The following is a 16,866-nucleotide window of genomic DNA, read 5'->3' as shown; positions in this document are numbered from 1 at the left end:
CTCAGAGAGTTGGGCGCTGATGGCTTTCTTGATGACTTTGGCTGGGAAGGGGAGCAGAGAGATGGGTCTGTTGTTCTTGAGGTCTGTCAGGTCGACAGAGGATTTATGTAAATGTAAATGTGGGTGTACTTGTAAAGCGCACTGCGACTCCATGGAGTATGCTGGCGCTGAAGACCGCTGGGGAACCCGTCCTGGTTTTCCCTGTGAGATTGTCCCTTTCTGGGTATCTCCAAGGTGAAACCAGGCATCCCCGGCGTCTGTGGGGGGCCGTTGTAGAGATGAGGCAAGCTTAATGCCCAGAGTTGCCAAGTGTGTTCCCTGGTTAGAGTAGGCACCGAGGCGAGAATTATCGAGTCCGTTTTGACCCTGGTCCACGACCCTGCCACGTCGGGAATTGAACCCTGGTCCCAGGCCGTTCTCTGCTTACGGGTCTGCCACCTCTAACCAGTGAGCCACACCACTCCACTCCATTTATTCAGTAGGGGGTTGATCTCTGCATGCTTCCAGTCTTCTGGGAAGGTGGCAGTTTTGGTCTATTAATCATGTCTCTGATGCTCATATTATGAACTTGTTGTTTTCTTTTTTTTGCAGGACATCTTCAAGAGACAGAGAGAGGAAATCAAGAAAGAATTTGAGAAACTGGAGCAGATATTGAAGAAGGAAAAATCTTGTCACCTCAGACAACTGGAAGATAAAGAGAAGAGGAGTCTGCTGCCCATCAGAGATAAAATTACCAAATTAGAAGAGCAGCGATCTGCCCTCCGGAGCTTGATCGAGGAGCTCGAACGGAAGTGTGTGCAGCAGGAGATGGAGATGTTGAAGGTAAGAAAAGGGTTATGAAACTTTAGAATAGAAGAGGAATATACCTTCCTCAAGAATTTAATCACAAATAAGAATTGTCAGCACCAGATGGTAGCTATTGAAAGTTAGAAGGTTTTAGAAATCTAGAGAATTGCAAGAGGAACTCCATCACAGAGGCAGATGGACTGTCCGCTTTAAGATCTGGAGTTACGGAAGGTGCTGGGGGTTGTAAATCTTGAGGAACATCTCTATCTAAGGTATCTTATCTCAGTAAACTAGGAAATATTAGCCGTGTGGAACAACTTAAGTTGAGAAATGTTTAGAAATGTATACAATTAGAGCACCATTTCTCTCTCAGGATTATTATCCAAGACACATGTGACCTGTGAAGATGATGATGGACAGATGGGTTATAGAATCCGATTGGTGTTATTAATCTCATAAGCGTTGCAACTGTGGAGAAGTGTGGCTCCAGTGGAGAAGTGTGGCTCAATAGTTAGAGCGGCAGACCCTGATGCAGAGGTCTAGCCCGGGACCAGGGTTCAATTCCTGCCTCGAAGGGTCTTGGGATCAATTTCCTCGGACCTGATAATTCTCGCCTCAGTGCCTATTCTAATCATGGGTCCCACTCTGCAACGTTAGGCAATAGCTTGCTTAATCTCCACAACGGCCCCAACAGCGCTAGGATGACTGGCTGCACCTTGGGGGTGTCCAGGAGTGGGTGCCTCACAGGAAAAAGCCAGGAAGGGTTCCACAGCGTACAAGCGCCGGAGAGACCCATGTGGGTACTACAACATTTACAACTGGCTTTATGCACTTGAAATTAACTTTAGTAGAAGTGACAATGTCTCACTTTTTTCCAATATTTAGCTCTGCTTGTTAAACAATTGTGTAGGTAGCCGCAGAATAGTAAACCTGTATGCCTAGCATAAAAAATAACCCCTAGCAATTGTGGAACAGATTATTGGTAAAAAAAGAAAATTCCTTTTTGCAACTGAAGACCGGCATTCATGTCTTGAAGTGATGAATTCTCCAGTATCCTAGATACCTTTTGAACGTATAAATAAAAGCATAGTCACAGATTATTGTTCATGTGTGAATGTGTCAGTAAGCAGTGGCGTCACTAGGAGGGTGCGGGGGTGCGGACCGCACCGGGTGACACCCTCACATGGGGTGACACCATCTGGTTACGCTGTGTATGTAACACAGCTCTGCAGCCTCGCCTCTGCTCTGTGTCTATTTAAACCTATCCTCAGTGGCGCGTGCACAAATTCAAAGCACATTTCATGTGTTTATTTCAGTGACTTTGAAAAAAGCCGAGTACTGTGAGGGAGAAAGCAGGGGGGGGGTGGGGGGGGGGGAGGGGGCTGCAGAAGGCGACGAAGAAAGGGTTAAAAGAGCAGCAGGAGGGGGTGCAGGCGGAGGGGGAGGGATGGTGCAGGCAGAGAGTGAGATTGTGCAGGCGGAGGGGAGATGGTGCAGGCAGAGGGAGAGATGGTACAGGCAGAGGGGAGATGGCGCAGGCAGAGGGTAAGATGGTGCAGGCAGAGAGAGAGATGGTGCAGGCAGGGGGTGAGATGGTGCAGCAGAGGGGAGATGGTGCAGACAGAGGGAGAGATGGTGCAGGCAGAGGGGAGATGGTGCAGGCGGAGGGGGAGATGGTGCAGGCAGAGAGGGAGATGGTACAGGCAGAGAGGGAGATGGTGCAGGCAGAGAAGGAGATGGTGCAGGGAGAGGGTGAGATGGTGCAGGCAGAGAGGGAGATGGTGCAGACAGACGGTGAGATGGTGCAGGCTGAGGGGGAGATGGTGCAGGCAGAGGGGAGATGGTGCAGGCAGAGGAAAGATGGTGCAGGCAGAGAGAGGGAGATGGTGCAGGCAAAGAGGGAGATGGTGCAGGCAGAGAAGGAGATGGTGCAGGCAGAGGGTGAGATGGTGCAGGCAGAGAGGGAGATGGTGCAGGCAGAGGGTGAGATGGTGCAGGCTGAGGGGGAGATGGTGCAGGCAGAGGGGAGATGGTGCAGGCAGAGGAAAGATGGTGCAAGCAGAGAGAGAGAGATGGTGCAGGCAGAAGAGAGATGGTCTGAACAAAGGGAGAGATGGTGCAGGCAGAGGAGAGATGGTGCAGACGGAGGGGAGATGGTGCAGGCAGAGGGAGAGATGGTGCAGGCGGAGGGGAGATGGTGCAGGCAGAGGGAGAGATGGTGCAGGCAGAGGGAGTGAGGGTGCAGGCAGAGGGGAGATAGTGTGGACAAAGGGAGAGATGGTGCAGGCAGAGGTGAGATGGGGCAGGCAGAGGGTGAGATGGTGCAGGTAGAGGGTGAGATGGTGCAGGCAGAGGGGAGATAGTGTGGACAAAGGGAGAGATGGTGCAGGCAGAGGGGAGATGGTGCAGGCAGAGGGTGAGATGGTGAAGGCAGAGGGAGAGATGGTGCAGGCAGGGAGTGAGATGGTTCGGTTGGAGGGGAGAGGGTGAAGACAGAAGGAGAGATGTTGTAGGCGGAGGGGAGATGGTGCAGGCTGAGGGAGATGGTGCAGGCAGAGGGAGAGATGGTGCAGGCAAAGGGAGAGATGGTGCGGGCAGAGGGGAGATGGTGCAGGCAGAGGGAGAGATGGTGCAGGCAGAGGGGACATGGTGCAGGCAGAGGGTGAGTTGGTCCATCCGGTAAGTTGTGAGGGGGTGACACCATGAGTTACCAGCACCGGGTGACACCAACCCTAGTGACGCCACTGGCATTACAGTTTTTAATCTAGGGGATAAATGACTTAACTGCTGTGTCCGTACAACGTTATATGGGAGCCAGGGGTCACAAGCAAAGTAGCAGGGGTCGCAACAGGTGGCATAGAAGTCGCCGTTGCGCTGCGACCTCCAATTGACGTCCAGGTCACCTCTTCCTTCCTCCAGAAGTGGCAATCGGTTACAGCGCCAAAATGTATTGCATCACGCCCGCAGGTAGATTTTAAGACTCACTTCATATGTGCACAAAAGAATGTGACTGTGACCCTTGGACACTGGTACACTGTGGTTGGTGATGAGATGGAGACTATAGTCTACTCTTCCCCTTCATGCCTAACACCAGCAAAGATCATAGAAAGCAAATTGAAAAGTTACCAGAACTCAATATTTACAAAGCAATGCAGTCATCCTGACACTGGTCTATCTGCGAAAGGAGGGGAAGAAAAGGAAGTGAAATAGGTTGAGTAAAAGAGAAATAATCTGGTCTTTTCAAAGAGAACTAATTATCAGTTTGGTTATTAGTGTGTTTTTAGATGGCTGGCTAGACTTACAGCATTGAGTGTACAGGTCAATTAATAAAGTAAATCAGTTACATACGCTCTATCTGTGAAAGTTAGTGATAAAGTGATAACAGTATAGCAATTTGGGTTATTCACAATGTGGGTTATGTTTATATTTCCTGTTCCGTGTACTACAGAAGAACATTTGATGATTTTTTACTATCAGCATGAATACTAATAGCTGTATTTGTATCTGGTTTTATTTCTCTCCTCAGGAAGTGAAGAGCATGTCAAGCAGGTATGATTCTCCTCTGCTGTTAGCTCACTCTAAAAAGTCACAAGTAGCTATTACAGGTATTTAATTAAATGCTCTGGATCAGCTAACGATCATCTAATCAGGTGGTAACAGCATGGTGATGATTATGAAAGCCTTTTGTCATAAGATGTATTTCTGTTTTTCCAAGTATTTATTCTTTGTATTTACTTGTTATAAATAGTTGTGATAAACCAATAACCCCCCCCCATTTTTCTTTTTCTTTTTTCATTTCCTCTGATACAAAATTTGTGTGTGACAATAAGAATGTTGACCCTCCCTCGTCGATAGAAAATGAGTGAAGAGGTAAATATATCAGTAATGAATGTGCTTGGAGACCTCGTATGGAGTGCAGAACCACTGTACTAATGATATGGATACAGCTTGACACAGTGGAACTACCTAGAACTATCTAGAAGAGTAGGATAGTTCAGGACTCATTAGGAGCCTTTTGCTGTATTTACCTATAACGTGTGCAGTGTGACCCTGTAAATATGTGTTTGTTGGCAGGGCCGAATTGGGAAGAGAAACCAGCCCTGACAAGTTGCTCAGTAAGACTTAGGCAATAAATTGGGATCCGTGAAATACTGGTCCTGACGAAAGCTTCAGTATCTTCTAGGAAGACTGAAACATGTAAACTGCAAAGAAGGAATCTTGGGTAATTAGACCCCACATAGAGTTCACATTTGTTTTTAACACTGCCAAGAAATGTTCTGATACTAAAGTTTGTTACAGGTATACCTCAGGCAGCCTTTAACCATGTATTGCCAGGATCCCTTGCAATATCTGTAAGTGCGCCCTGAAAGAAACCAGGTTGAAGCCTTCGGTGGAAGTATTAGACTCCATCGTGAAAACTCTATGATGAAGAATGCCTTCAGGATTTACTGAAGGGTGAGAGTTTTATAGTAAAAATCACTGACATGCCGGTACTGCCCAGATGGAGTGGACGTAGAAGGAATTCCTTACCATTTCCTACATGTTTCAAGATATCTATTTTCTCTCTTTCACCTGACATAGTACTCACTTCCTACTGTACCGTTACCTTCCAACTAGATGGAAAATGACATACTCATCCACTGACCACAAAGCTCCATAAAACGGAATCTGGAATGCTTAAAACTACATAATTAACACTAAAGACAACTCTAACATTGTCATCACAGTGCCACGATTTGTTGTATATCCTGGCTAAAAAGTATAAGGGTGCCTAGAATTGGTTGGAAACAGATACGTTTTAGGTGTGGAGAAATTAGAGTGCTAATTAAGCATTAATAAAAGGCAATATTACTGATAAATGTAGTGTTACTTAAGTGCATAAACATTACTACAAAAAGTGAATATTTAATCTTTGATTCTAAAATGGAATGATGGATACAGATAATAAGAATCAGAGGCATTAAAACATTTTGGAGCAACGTTTTAGCAGACCCATTAAATAATGTATATCATGTTCCTAACTTTGTTGTGAATCCGAAAAAGGTATGATGATGATTATTTAACTAGCTTATTTCGTGATAATGCAAAATGTACTATTGATGAAATTATCTTTGAACTGTGTCAGAATTTTGATGGATACATAATGAAAAGCCAATATTAGATTGATGAAACTAGAAAAAGATTTGGATCCCAAGAAGTAGGTCAGAATAGTTTTTCCCTAATTTCCACTTTCCATAAGAATAATTTACATTTTATACTTTCCAAACATTAACTTCTTGTACTGTTACCTAATTGTTAACACATCTATCTTTTTTCTTTATTGTCTCCTTCTCCTTTCTCTTAATTTTGTCTTTTTAACTTTCACTTTATCCTTTTGTTTTCCATTCTCTGGTTCTTTTCCACATGTCCCTCCTTGTCTCTTTTCACTGCTGTCCCTTTTTTTCAGTCTTTCTTATGAGAGAATCTGCCAAAACGTTTTGTCAAATTCTTTCTATCAAGCTTTTCTATGCTACTTTCTGTTCTCCTGCTCCTGTGTGGTGGATTGTGTGCACAATCTGTGTGGAATGTTTTAGTATGTGTCTAGACTTAGGAGTTTATTCTGAAATGAGATAATTCCAGTACATATGCCATGCTAAACAGCACCAACACACACGTCTGTAACATGGCGCAAAGGTTATAAGGGGTGCTAGGCAGCCTTACAGGTTGCCTGTGCAAGGAATGGCTATAGCAGCAGGCCTTTTTTTAGATATTTTTAAATACTGAGAAATTGCAACATAACTTGGAGTTAAAAAAGTATTCTCTAATAACGGGGAGCAGTACAATTGGCCTCTGTTCTATGTTTAAGAGTACATTGAAGGGCATATTGACTAATAGGAGTCAGGAACTGGATTAGCATATTGGTGATTTTTGAAGTCTCATTCTAAAGATGTACAGTATTAAACAATGCATTGAATTAGGATTATTTATATCATTCCTCAATCAATCAGGGTAAACATAATCTCTTGTTATCCATGTTTTTTTATAGAACTTTATTGAAAACATTATAATAACACAATACACAAAAGAAGTAGACTATACAAAGATCATAAATGTAATAAGCAAAGAATACAATATTTTCGTGAGAAACCAAAAAACAATACGTAAATAATGATCATGAGAAAATCATAACAACCACTAAAATGACAGATTATAAAGGAGAGGGGGTGAAAAAGGCGGGTTCCATTGCATGGATGATTAATATACATGGCAGAGACAGGTTACAATACAAATGTTGACTGGGCTAAAACGTTGCTGCGTGTGCGGGGGGTCAGTACAAGACGTGGCGGAGAGCAGTGACTGCCAGCCTATAACTCATTCAACATTCGGGGGACCTGTTTGAGTAGAAACAGCCTACGAAGCGATGAGCGTTCGCCGCACCAGAGGTCCGGGGCCTGAAGGTTGGGGGTTGAAGTGTAGCATATATCTCGGATTGTAAACTGCAGTAAGCTAGGCTCTGAAGCTAAGCAGATTTGGTAGGACGAGACCTTGCCCCAAACAAGTCAGCAATCTCACATTTGGCCAAGAGTAACGCTATCGCTGCAAAGCGCCTATAGCAAAGTTTGATGCAGTTAACCAGTCCCAACAGACCTAGTTTCGGAAAGGGTAAAATTGTAGTATCTACTATTTGTGCAAGTGTTGAAAAAACTTCCTGCCAATATGCCAAAATGTAGGGACAAGCCCAAGCCATATGCACGAAATTGGTGTCTAATGCATTGCATTTGGGGCAGTTCGTGGGTTTGGAAGGGTGAAACTTGGCCAATTGTCGAGGGGGTTGTGTAGACTCGATGGACACATTTGAAATGAAGCAATTTATGTCTGTGGTTGGGGGATACTTTGTCGGTCAGTGGTTGTCCTAAGTCGTCTTCCCACCGCTGCCGGGTCCCTTTGTCCCGCCCCATTCTAAGCGCCAAACATGTTTTATATAGTTTTTGTAAAGATGAGAAGTCCACACGTTGAGTAGTATTTAGTGACCATCCTCGTCGCCATGAATGTAAAGATGAGAAGTCCACACGTTGAGTAGTATTTAGTGATGCTTTATTCCAAGATGTACAGAGAGACCCCACCAGGAGCATCCAGCATGGTGCTCAGCCCAGCCAACTGTAATCTGTCAGGCAGATCACCAACATTCTGATAGATGCATCACATCAACATTCCAATAGAGGTAGAGAGGGATAGCATAGAGAATACCAAGATACTCCAGTTTTGTGACCAGGTGCGATCCGGTATCGTCAGCGATGAGTAGGGTAAGCGGGGTGAATTCCGTTTACGGGGAGGGAAAGGTGGAAAAATTTGCTCCCAGTGTCCCCTAAATTCAAGCAACATTAAGAGAGTCCACGCCAGTCAGCCCTGGAAGCTGCGTCAAATCAGACAATTTACGTGCCTGCCGGTCTGGGAATAGGGAGCCAAAGGTATCTAAGCCCAATTTGGAAAGAGTGGCTAGGACCCCCTTTTCAGTGGTAGGGGGTAGAAATGAATTGTGGGTGAGTGGGAAGGCGGGTGAGTAAAGAGGGCCGGACCCGAGTAATAGGGTGAGGTTACTCCAAGCCCAGCACGAAGAAGACAAGGGCTGATTATCCTGCGAGTCAAGGGGAATTCCCCTAGGGAGGAGCAACGCAAGAGGAGTCGGGTCAGCCAGTTCCTTGTCCAGTTTGGTGTATGGTATGCGATCCTCTGGGTGGAACAAATGGTACGCAAATTGGGCCTGCATTACCAGGAAGTATAGTTGAGGGTCCGGAACTTCAAACCCTCCCCGTGGATACGGAAGTGTGAGAGTGTAAAAAAAAACATTAGTGAGAGGGATGGGTATGGTGCGAAAAAAGTAAAGAAAACGAGTTAACACCATAATTTTTATAAGTGCGATGCGACCAGCCATTGAGAGAGGTAGTTGTATCCATCTTTCCACCTGCGAGGTGAGTTGGTCTACAGCAGGACCGTAGTTTAGCTGTATAACCTGGCCTTTATCCCTTTGAAGATGCACCCCAAAGTATTTAGTGGTCTCCCTAGCTACTGGTAAAGGGTATTCAGTCGCCTCTGCTACAGCCGCGTCCGTGATGGGAAACAGCACCAATTTCCCCCAGTTAATCATAAGACCGGACATGGAGCCAAACTGTTTGATATCGTCTATTAACAGTTGCAGATTATTTTGGGGATGACGGACGAAGAGCAGAACGTCGTCTGCATACAAGGACATTAGTACTGGACCATTAGGGAATTGCAGGCCGCGAAACAAGTGTTTTTCCTGAAGGTGTCGGACCAAAGGGTCCATTGCTATAATAAATAAAAGTGAGGACAAAAGGCACACTTGACGTGTTCCACGTGTAATTGACATGGGGGGGGACAAGGAGACAATAACCCGGAGGCGGGCCGTGGGAGAGGAGTATAACAGGCTGATGAGGGCTGTAAAATTAAAAGGAAGGCCAAGATTGCGTATTGTCGCCATAAGGAAAAGCCACTCGAGGGAGTCGAAGGCCTTCTCCGCGTCTTAATAAAGCGACTGCCGCGGGGGAGTGGGCTCAATGTGGTTAATAACCGAGATTACCGTTCGAAGATTGAGGGCTTTGGAGCGATGAGGTATAAAACCAGACTGTACTGGGGAAAATATTTGATCCAATAATAAGGAGAGACGCATGGATAGTGTCTTGGCAAGGACTTTATTATCGAAATTAATGAGGGAAATGGGACGATAGGAAGAACAATGCATGGGGTCCTTCCCCGGTTTAAGTAGCAAGGAGATAGCTGCCTCTCACATGGAGTGGGGGAGAACACCTGACTCCAGTGCCTCAGCGTACACCTCTAGGAGTTGGGGTGCCAGACTGTCTCTATAGGTTTTGTAAAACACTCCTGTAAGCCCGTCGATGCCCGGTGCTTTTGAACCTGCGAGTGCCTCTATGGCAAGCGAGATCTCCTCAACCGTAAAGGGGTTTGCCAAAAAGTCGGCTTGACCTTTGGTGAGCCAGACCATAGCCACTTCCTGCAGATATGGCAAGTGCTGTGTGAAATCTTTGGGAAGCACAGTTGAATAAAGGGAGCAGTAGTAGGCCACCAATTCCGCGGCGTCGGAAGTGGCAGATGTACCGTCATCGCGTTCAATGGACGTTATATGCCCAGACCATTTCGGGGTGGCTCACAAGGCAAGCCAACGTGTTGCCAGGGCGTTCGCCCTCGCCATATCACCGAGCCTGTTGGTATTTCCCAGGCAGGGATGCCTCCTTGTCTTCATGTTCGTTGAAGTCTAGGAGGAGTGCGCTGCGCTTAGTCTGTATTTGCGGGCCTGGGGACGATTCATCCAGAGACGCCAATTCCTCTTCCAGTTTAGCCAGCCTACTGTGGATCTCTCACAACACGCCAGCCAGTTTGGAAATGACAACTCCCCGAATAAATGCCTTGAAGGCTTCCCACAGAGTGGAGTAATGAGCCACCGAGCCGGTGTTGAGGTTGAAGTACTCCGTAATAGCCCCCGGACTTCCGAGCGGAAGATCTCGTCCAGCAGAGCTGATGCGGGGACGGACCATCTACACTCCCACCCAGCCGAATGCGGGATGCTCAAATGCAAAATTACGGGTGAATGGTGTGACAATGTACAGGGCTGTATGTGCACTCCCTCAAACCAGCGACACCCAGAAGCGGTCGCAAAAACATAATCTATGCGAGTTTGTGTAGAGTGGGGTGCTGGGTAGAACGTGTAGCCGGGAGCTAGTGGATGATGCCTACGCCAGATATCGCGCAGGTCCAGGGAGTGGGTCAGTTCGCTGAACACCACGCCAGAACGGACCTTAGGTGTCGCCTGTCGATTAGAAGAGTCAAGGGCGTGATTAAGCCAAAGATTAAGGTAACCACCTAAAAAGAGAATATCATAATCATAATGGTTCAGCAGGGTATGTAAGTTGTCAAAGAAACCCGGGTCGTCTGTGTTTGGTGCAAAGACATTTTGCAGGAGGACCGTTTTTCCCAGGAGTGTACCCTTGATCAGTAAATAGCACCCTTGTGGAACTTCCGCTTTGTCCCGTAGTGTAAAAGGGAAGGAGCTGTGAATTAAAGTACAAATCCCCTGGGAATATGTACTATAACTGGCAAAGAACCTGTTGGATCCCCAGGAAGAAGCAAAGGGGGGTGGAACCCTGAGGAGGGAGGTGGGTCTCTTGTAGAAAGGCTAACTTTAACCTCATGCCATTTTAAATATGCCAGGACTAATGTACACTTCCTCTGGTTATTAAACCCTCGGACATTCCACGTAAGCAAATTAACTTTCACCGCAGGGGCTACCTCCATATCCAATGTAAACACAACTTATTTGCACAAAGCCAGCATACCTTTCTCCATGCGGAGGCAATCAAAATGAGGAACTCGCACATAAATACACAAAAGAAATGAGATACACAAAGACAATCAATAAAAAACAACACATATCCCAACATATACCACCACTCCCAGACGCCCCCCCTCCACCCACACCTGAGCCAGAGGGCCCCAAGAATTGAATCCCTCCCGAAAAACCAGAAAATACAAAAATAACAACAAATCCGACAAGAGGTAAATTCGGAGTCATCCTAAGGGGGCAGGCAAACGACTCGGACAGCTGATGCCCATAACATTGAAAAAGTAATAATGAGAAAGACCGCAAAATGTCCCTTACAATGGAGCCTTGAATAGTGAGATAAACAGTGAGTCCACCATTGAACAGTAACAGCTTCAGTACTTTAAAGGAGAGAAGCTAACCAGACCGAAGGAGGGTACTGAAATGGAACAGAGTAAAGCAGCCATATTTAAAACCATATAATCAACATGAAAGAGCAGAATGAGAACGTCCGGCACAAGAACGAGAAAGAACACTACAGGAGTGGCCAGAACCGCCATAAAACAGAGCTCAGTCTGCAGTGAAGAGTTCATACCGGGGGGCCAGCTGATGTTCTGGGGAGGAGTGCCTAGAGGAGTGTGCAGGACTTCGACAGGCCTCCCCCACGTGCTGTTTGCAGAAGGCCAGGACATCTGGGGCATTATCAAAGAAACAAGGCTTACCATCCACCATCACCCTAAGCCTCGCCGGATAGAGCATTTGTAGAATGATAGGTTTCTTCAATTTTTTAAAGGGGTAAACATTTAATGCATCAAAAATGATAGGCATTATTGATGAATCTGACAGATAATGATTTTAGAAAAGTGTGAATAGTAGTTATCAATACAGTTGTGTAATAAATTGTAAATTTGTAAAATGTGAATTGATATTCAATACACTGGGTCTAGGTCACAAAAATATGTATTTTGACTCCCTTAGCATTACCTCACATATTCATAAATGTAATTCACATAGGTAGCTGTCTCGCTACACTGGTACCATCTCACATAGGTAGCTGTCTCGCTACACTGGTACCATCTCTGATAAACACAATGCTACACCACATGTGTATACACATGTAGGTCTATGTTTTAGGTGTAAAGTGGGAGGGACAAGAGGGAGTGGCTGGAAAATGAGGAATGTCTGTTGTAAAATGGAAGGCACAAAAGGAAAGTCAGTTTCAACTCATTACATGTACGCCCACATGTTCTCCAATAGTACTACATTAAAGTAACAACACACAGGTGTGGTCACACACCTCACCTTGCCATTAACATGTACTGCAAGGGAATTACATGGAAACCAGTGGAGGCAGTGACTAAAACTACAGGCCCAAAGCCCAACTCCGACAAAAATAAATCTATATTTGTAAAATAAGTAAATGATCATGTAACTTTAAAGTTTGCGGACAAATCCCACTGTAAAAATGTGAAAACAAAATATAATTACCCAAACAAAAGTCACATGACTTTAGACATTGCACACCCATGTATATCACAATGCACAAATGTAAAAAGATAAACATAAAGTACATTAAAAAAATAAAGTGAATGTTAAAAATGCACAAATAAATGTATACATTGCAGTCACTTGTGTGTAGGTATGCATGTGGTATTTCTATAACAGAAACCTAGCCAAAAGGCTGCATCACACTGTACATTGTCAAAGTCAAGCGTAAAGTCAATGAGTGAAAGGAGAAGTAGTTGGTTTGTGAACTGTTAATGCATTGTGATGTGGTGTTCTTTAAAGAGGTGTGTCTTTAACTCTTTCCTAAATTGGAGCAGTTCTAATGGATTTGGGGATTTTGTTCCAGATCCTGGATATAGAGATGGGAAGGCCTACTGTCTTGTTTTTTCTTTTTTATCATTCTTAGTCTGCAGTCTGATAGTGTCCTGGCGGCTGTGAGTATGCAAAGAACCACCAGAGATGGTGAGCGTGTATGCAAGAGAAGAACAGGAGCAGGTCATGATAGCTTTGTAAATGACACAGAATTCTGTGGCTAGGCACGTTCTCGATTTACATAGAAGGGAACACTTTGCTCCCCTTTTTCAGAATTTGTACTGACTTCCTGTCCTTTTTAAGACCGCTTTCCTTGTGCACAGAGCTCTTTACCACTCAGGACCAGAATATCTGTCTTCAAGGCTTTTTGTCTACAGCCCGTTGAGAAAGATGCTGTCCTCCAACATTCTCTTGGCCACGGTCCAGAGAGTCCGTCTTGTAAGAGTAGGTGGACGGTCTTTCTCTCTTTTGGGGCTAATGGGCTGGAACAACCTGCCTTCAGAAATTAGTCATATAGAGGATGAAAGACTGTTCAAGAAAATGCTTAAAACCTGGCTCTTTGTCCAGTAGATAGCTCTCTTTTGCCCTTACTGTTCCATTAGTGCCAGGACACTCTTTTGAGTAGCTTCACACTTTATAAATTCCACATAACATATACCTGGTTTTGAAGTTGGTGCAGAGAAGTAAGATGAGCCAATGGAGTCCCATTAGGATGTGAGTTATTTGACCATATTTCTTCAGGACCTGGGTGAGGAGTCCTGCTGCATGTAGGATGCCCTTAAGGGGATGGCAATGTGGAGTCTGGAAAGCCATGGAGTAGGCCAGACGCGAGAGTATGAGAGCTTGAACAGCAGTTCTGAAGACACTATCCGGAAGAAATGGATTTGTCTTCTTTAGAAGAGAGAGCTGGTACAGCCCCATCTTTGTTTTTTTGGGATTGTGTTCCTTGAGGGCGTAACACATAACATATAGCTGGTTTTGAAGTTGGTGCAGAGAAGTAAGATGAGCCAATGGAGTCCCATTAGGATGTGAGTTATTTGACCATATTTCTTCAGGACCTGGGTGAGGTGTTCTGCTGCATGTAGGATGCCATTAAGGGGATGGCAATGTGGAGTTTGGAAAGCCATGGAGTAGGCCAGACGCGAGAGTATGAGAGCTTGAACAGCAGTTCTGAAGACACTATCTGGAAGAAATGGATTTGTCTTCTTTAGAAAAGAAAGCTGGTACAGCGCCATCTTTGTTTTTTGGGATTGTGTTCCTTGAGGGTGAGGTTGATGTACAGGTTGAATCCACCTGCCTTTGCATTCAGTGAAAGGGTGTGGTTCAGATTCATATAGGTACATATAATTGAGCCAGAGTTATACTTTTTCTTGTTTGTTGTTCTTGGCAAATAATATGGATTATGTCTGGGTTGGCTTGAGTTTCAGGTAGGCACTGAACATCCACGTTGGGATGATGTGCAGGCAGTGTTTGAGGCATTGAATGTCTGAAGCAGAGGAGACTTTTGGTAGAGTTCTGTATTTTCTGTATATATGTGATTCATGATACTATTTATTATCTGTCAGAAGAACACAAGCGGCTCCATGTAGTTGTTGAAGATGACAGGGGACAGTATTTAACCCAGGGGGACTTTGCAGGTCATGGTGATCAGTTTGGAGCAGGAGGTGCACTTATGAACAAACTGGTATTGGATGGAGAGGTAGGAGGAGAACCAATGAAGAATATTACAGATGAATCCCATTTGATACTCCAGGATTCACCTAAGGGTGAGATGGTTGATTATCCAGGCCAGTTGAGAGGTCAGGCAATATCAGGCAGGAGATGTCATGTTCGTCCGTTGTCAGGATGGTATTGTCTGCGATGAGAGAGCATCCAGCTTAGAAGGAGGTTGGGGGTACGAGTATATCTTTGTAAGAAATAGCGTTGATGGAGTTTAGTATGTCAGCAAGAGGTAGGGTTTTGAAAAATTACCATGGCTGGATTCTGCGATAGGTGGTGGGCATTAGAGCTTGATGTTGATGTGTGGCTGGAGCATCTGTATTTTTTCACTGAAGAAGAGGTTAATGGCAATGCATTTTTCTGTGGAGTGGGGAGCAGGTGTTTCTGGCAGGAGCTGATGCAGTGCTTGGTTGTCTTGAAAAGATTCTGTTTCAGTTCGTGGATTAATTGTTGGTGTTGGTATAATAGTTTCCTTTAGCGGATGTTATGAGCTGTCTGCATGTTGCACAGTGCAATTTCAGTATCTTGGGGTCATCAGGAGTTCTGTTTTTCCCATTTTCTTTCCAATTGCTTTAGTTTTTAATTTGGATGCAAATATTCACACTTATACATATGTTTGTATTCTCGATCTGCATTTGCTAAATTCCATAAAGGCATAATGCATGCCCTGGTATAGGAATAAGTGTGCTGAAAGTTACATCTGTGTATTTACCTTTGTGAATTGGGTTTATTGTTTTTTTCTGTAAAGCCAATATAAAGAATAAAAAAATAAGATGACATTAAGATAACATTACAACTTAACCTGTTTCCAAGGTATGAAAATGTGATATTTGCATTCCCGGATTTTGAACCTGATAAGAAAGAAAAGGAGGAAGATTACCCACCGATAAAGATAATGGAATCATTGGGTGAGAAAACGCAAAGCTCTTTCTTACTTGCATGGTTATAAAGTATGTTCAGTAAGTCGTGAATGGCTGTGTACAATGGGCAGGTAGACCGCCCAAGAGTAGAACTGAGCCACATAGTTATATATCCAGTGTCTCTGATTATTTGGAGCAATGGTCCTCAATCAAATTGTGACTCTTAAAGATGTTGTCTGGAAGGGTCCTTGTGATGTGGTCAACAAGTTTTAGCTTTTTTGTTCAAGGCCTCTTCAGGACTGAGCAAAGGTATGTACATTCACTTAAAGAGAACAAATTAAAAGCAGATAGTCAAAGGGTCACAACAGTCCATTGTCAGACCAAAAGCAATACATGATGTATTAATACAAATTCTGTGTACATGCACAGCATCAAAACATGAATATGGCGAGGGTTGTGGAAAGTGGCTAGCATGGAAACTTAAAACTGATTTAGTCAGAAACAAAGTGAGAAGTATAACTCAGGATGATCAAACAGGGCAAAGCTCTGATGAAAACATCATCAGGCAAGAATTCTGGAAATTCTTCAAAGAGCTTTATACGGAAGACACAAACCCGCAAGACAAGCTGATTAAAACCTACTTGGAAGATGTTCCGCTCCTAAAACTTACAGATGAAGAAAGGGAAGACCTGAACAAAGAAATTTCAGAAGGCGAAGTGGATGACGCCATCAAGAGTTTAAAAAAAGGAAAAGCAGCGGGGCCTGATGCTTTACCGAATGAATTCTACCTGACATTAAGAGATACTCTACTTCCACACATAACTGAACTAGCCAACATAATTCTTAAACAGCATGAAGCTATACCAGATTCTTGGAACGATGCCATAATCACAATCATCCTAAAACCAGGAAAAGACCCTGCCAGATGCGAATCATATCGTCCGATTTCACTGCTGAATGCAGATTATAAAATTTCACAAAAATCATGGCAGCACGGTTAGGGAAAGTACTACCGAATCTGCTGCACCAGGATCAAAAAGGTTTCACCAATGGGAGGCAATTACATGAGGTTACACAAGAACTTTTAACTGCAATAGACATCGCTACATATGAGAAAACTCCTCTTACCATACTTACTGTTGACGCCGCAAAGGCCTTCGACAGGGTCAATTGGGCCTTCCTAGAGAAAGTAATGGCCAAAAACAACATTGGACAAACCTTTATCCACATGGTAAATCAAATATACAAAGCCCCAAGATCCAAGGTCCTAATAAATGGAAATCTTACGAAAAACATAAAAATAAGTAGAGGAACGAGGCAGGGTTGCCCCCTTTCACCCTTGCTCTTTAA

At 44.4% G+C, this 16,866-nt stretch overlaps 1 pseudogene across 1 annotated transcript in view; it reads left to right on the top strand.

Moving 5' to 3' along the window:
- LOC147717622 (E3 ubiquitin-protein ligase TRIM39-like) overlaps nucleotides 1-16,866 on the top strand; it is a 346,887-nt pseudogene that overhangs the window by 146,902 nt on the left and 183,119 nt on the right. Inside the window, exons 3-5 of the transcript XR_015295600.1 lie at nucleotides 592-822; nucleotides 4,313-4,335; nucleotides 15,470-15,564. The product of XR_015295600.1 is annotated as an E3 ubiquitin-protein ligase TRIM39-like (transcript). The remainder of the gene's footprint in view (nucleotides 1-591; nucleotides 823-4,312; nucleotides 4,336-15,469; nucleotides 15,565-16,866) is intronic.

Source organism: Lissotriton vulgaris, chromosome 5 (genome assembly GCF_964263255.1).
Source record: "Lissotriton vulgaris chromosome 5, aLisVul1.2, whole genome shotgun sequence".
Classification (NCBI taxonomy): domain Eukaryota; kingdom Metazoa; phylum Chordata; class Amphibia; order Caudata; family Salamandridae; genus Lissotriton; species Lissotriton vulgaris.
This window is presented reverse-complemented; position numbering and strand designations above follow the sequence as displayed.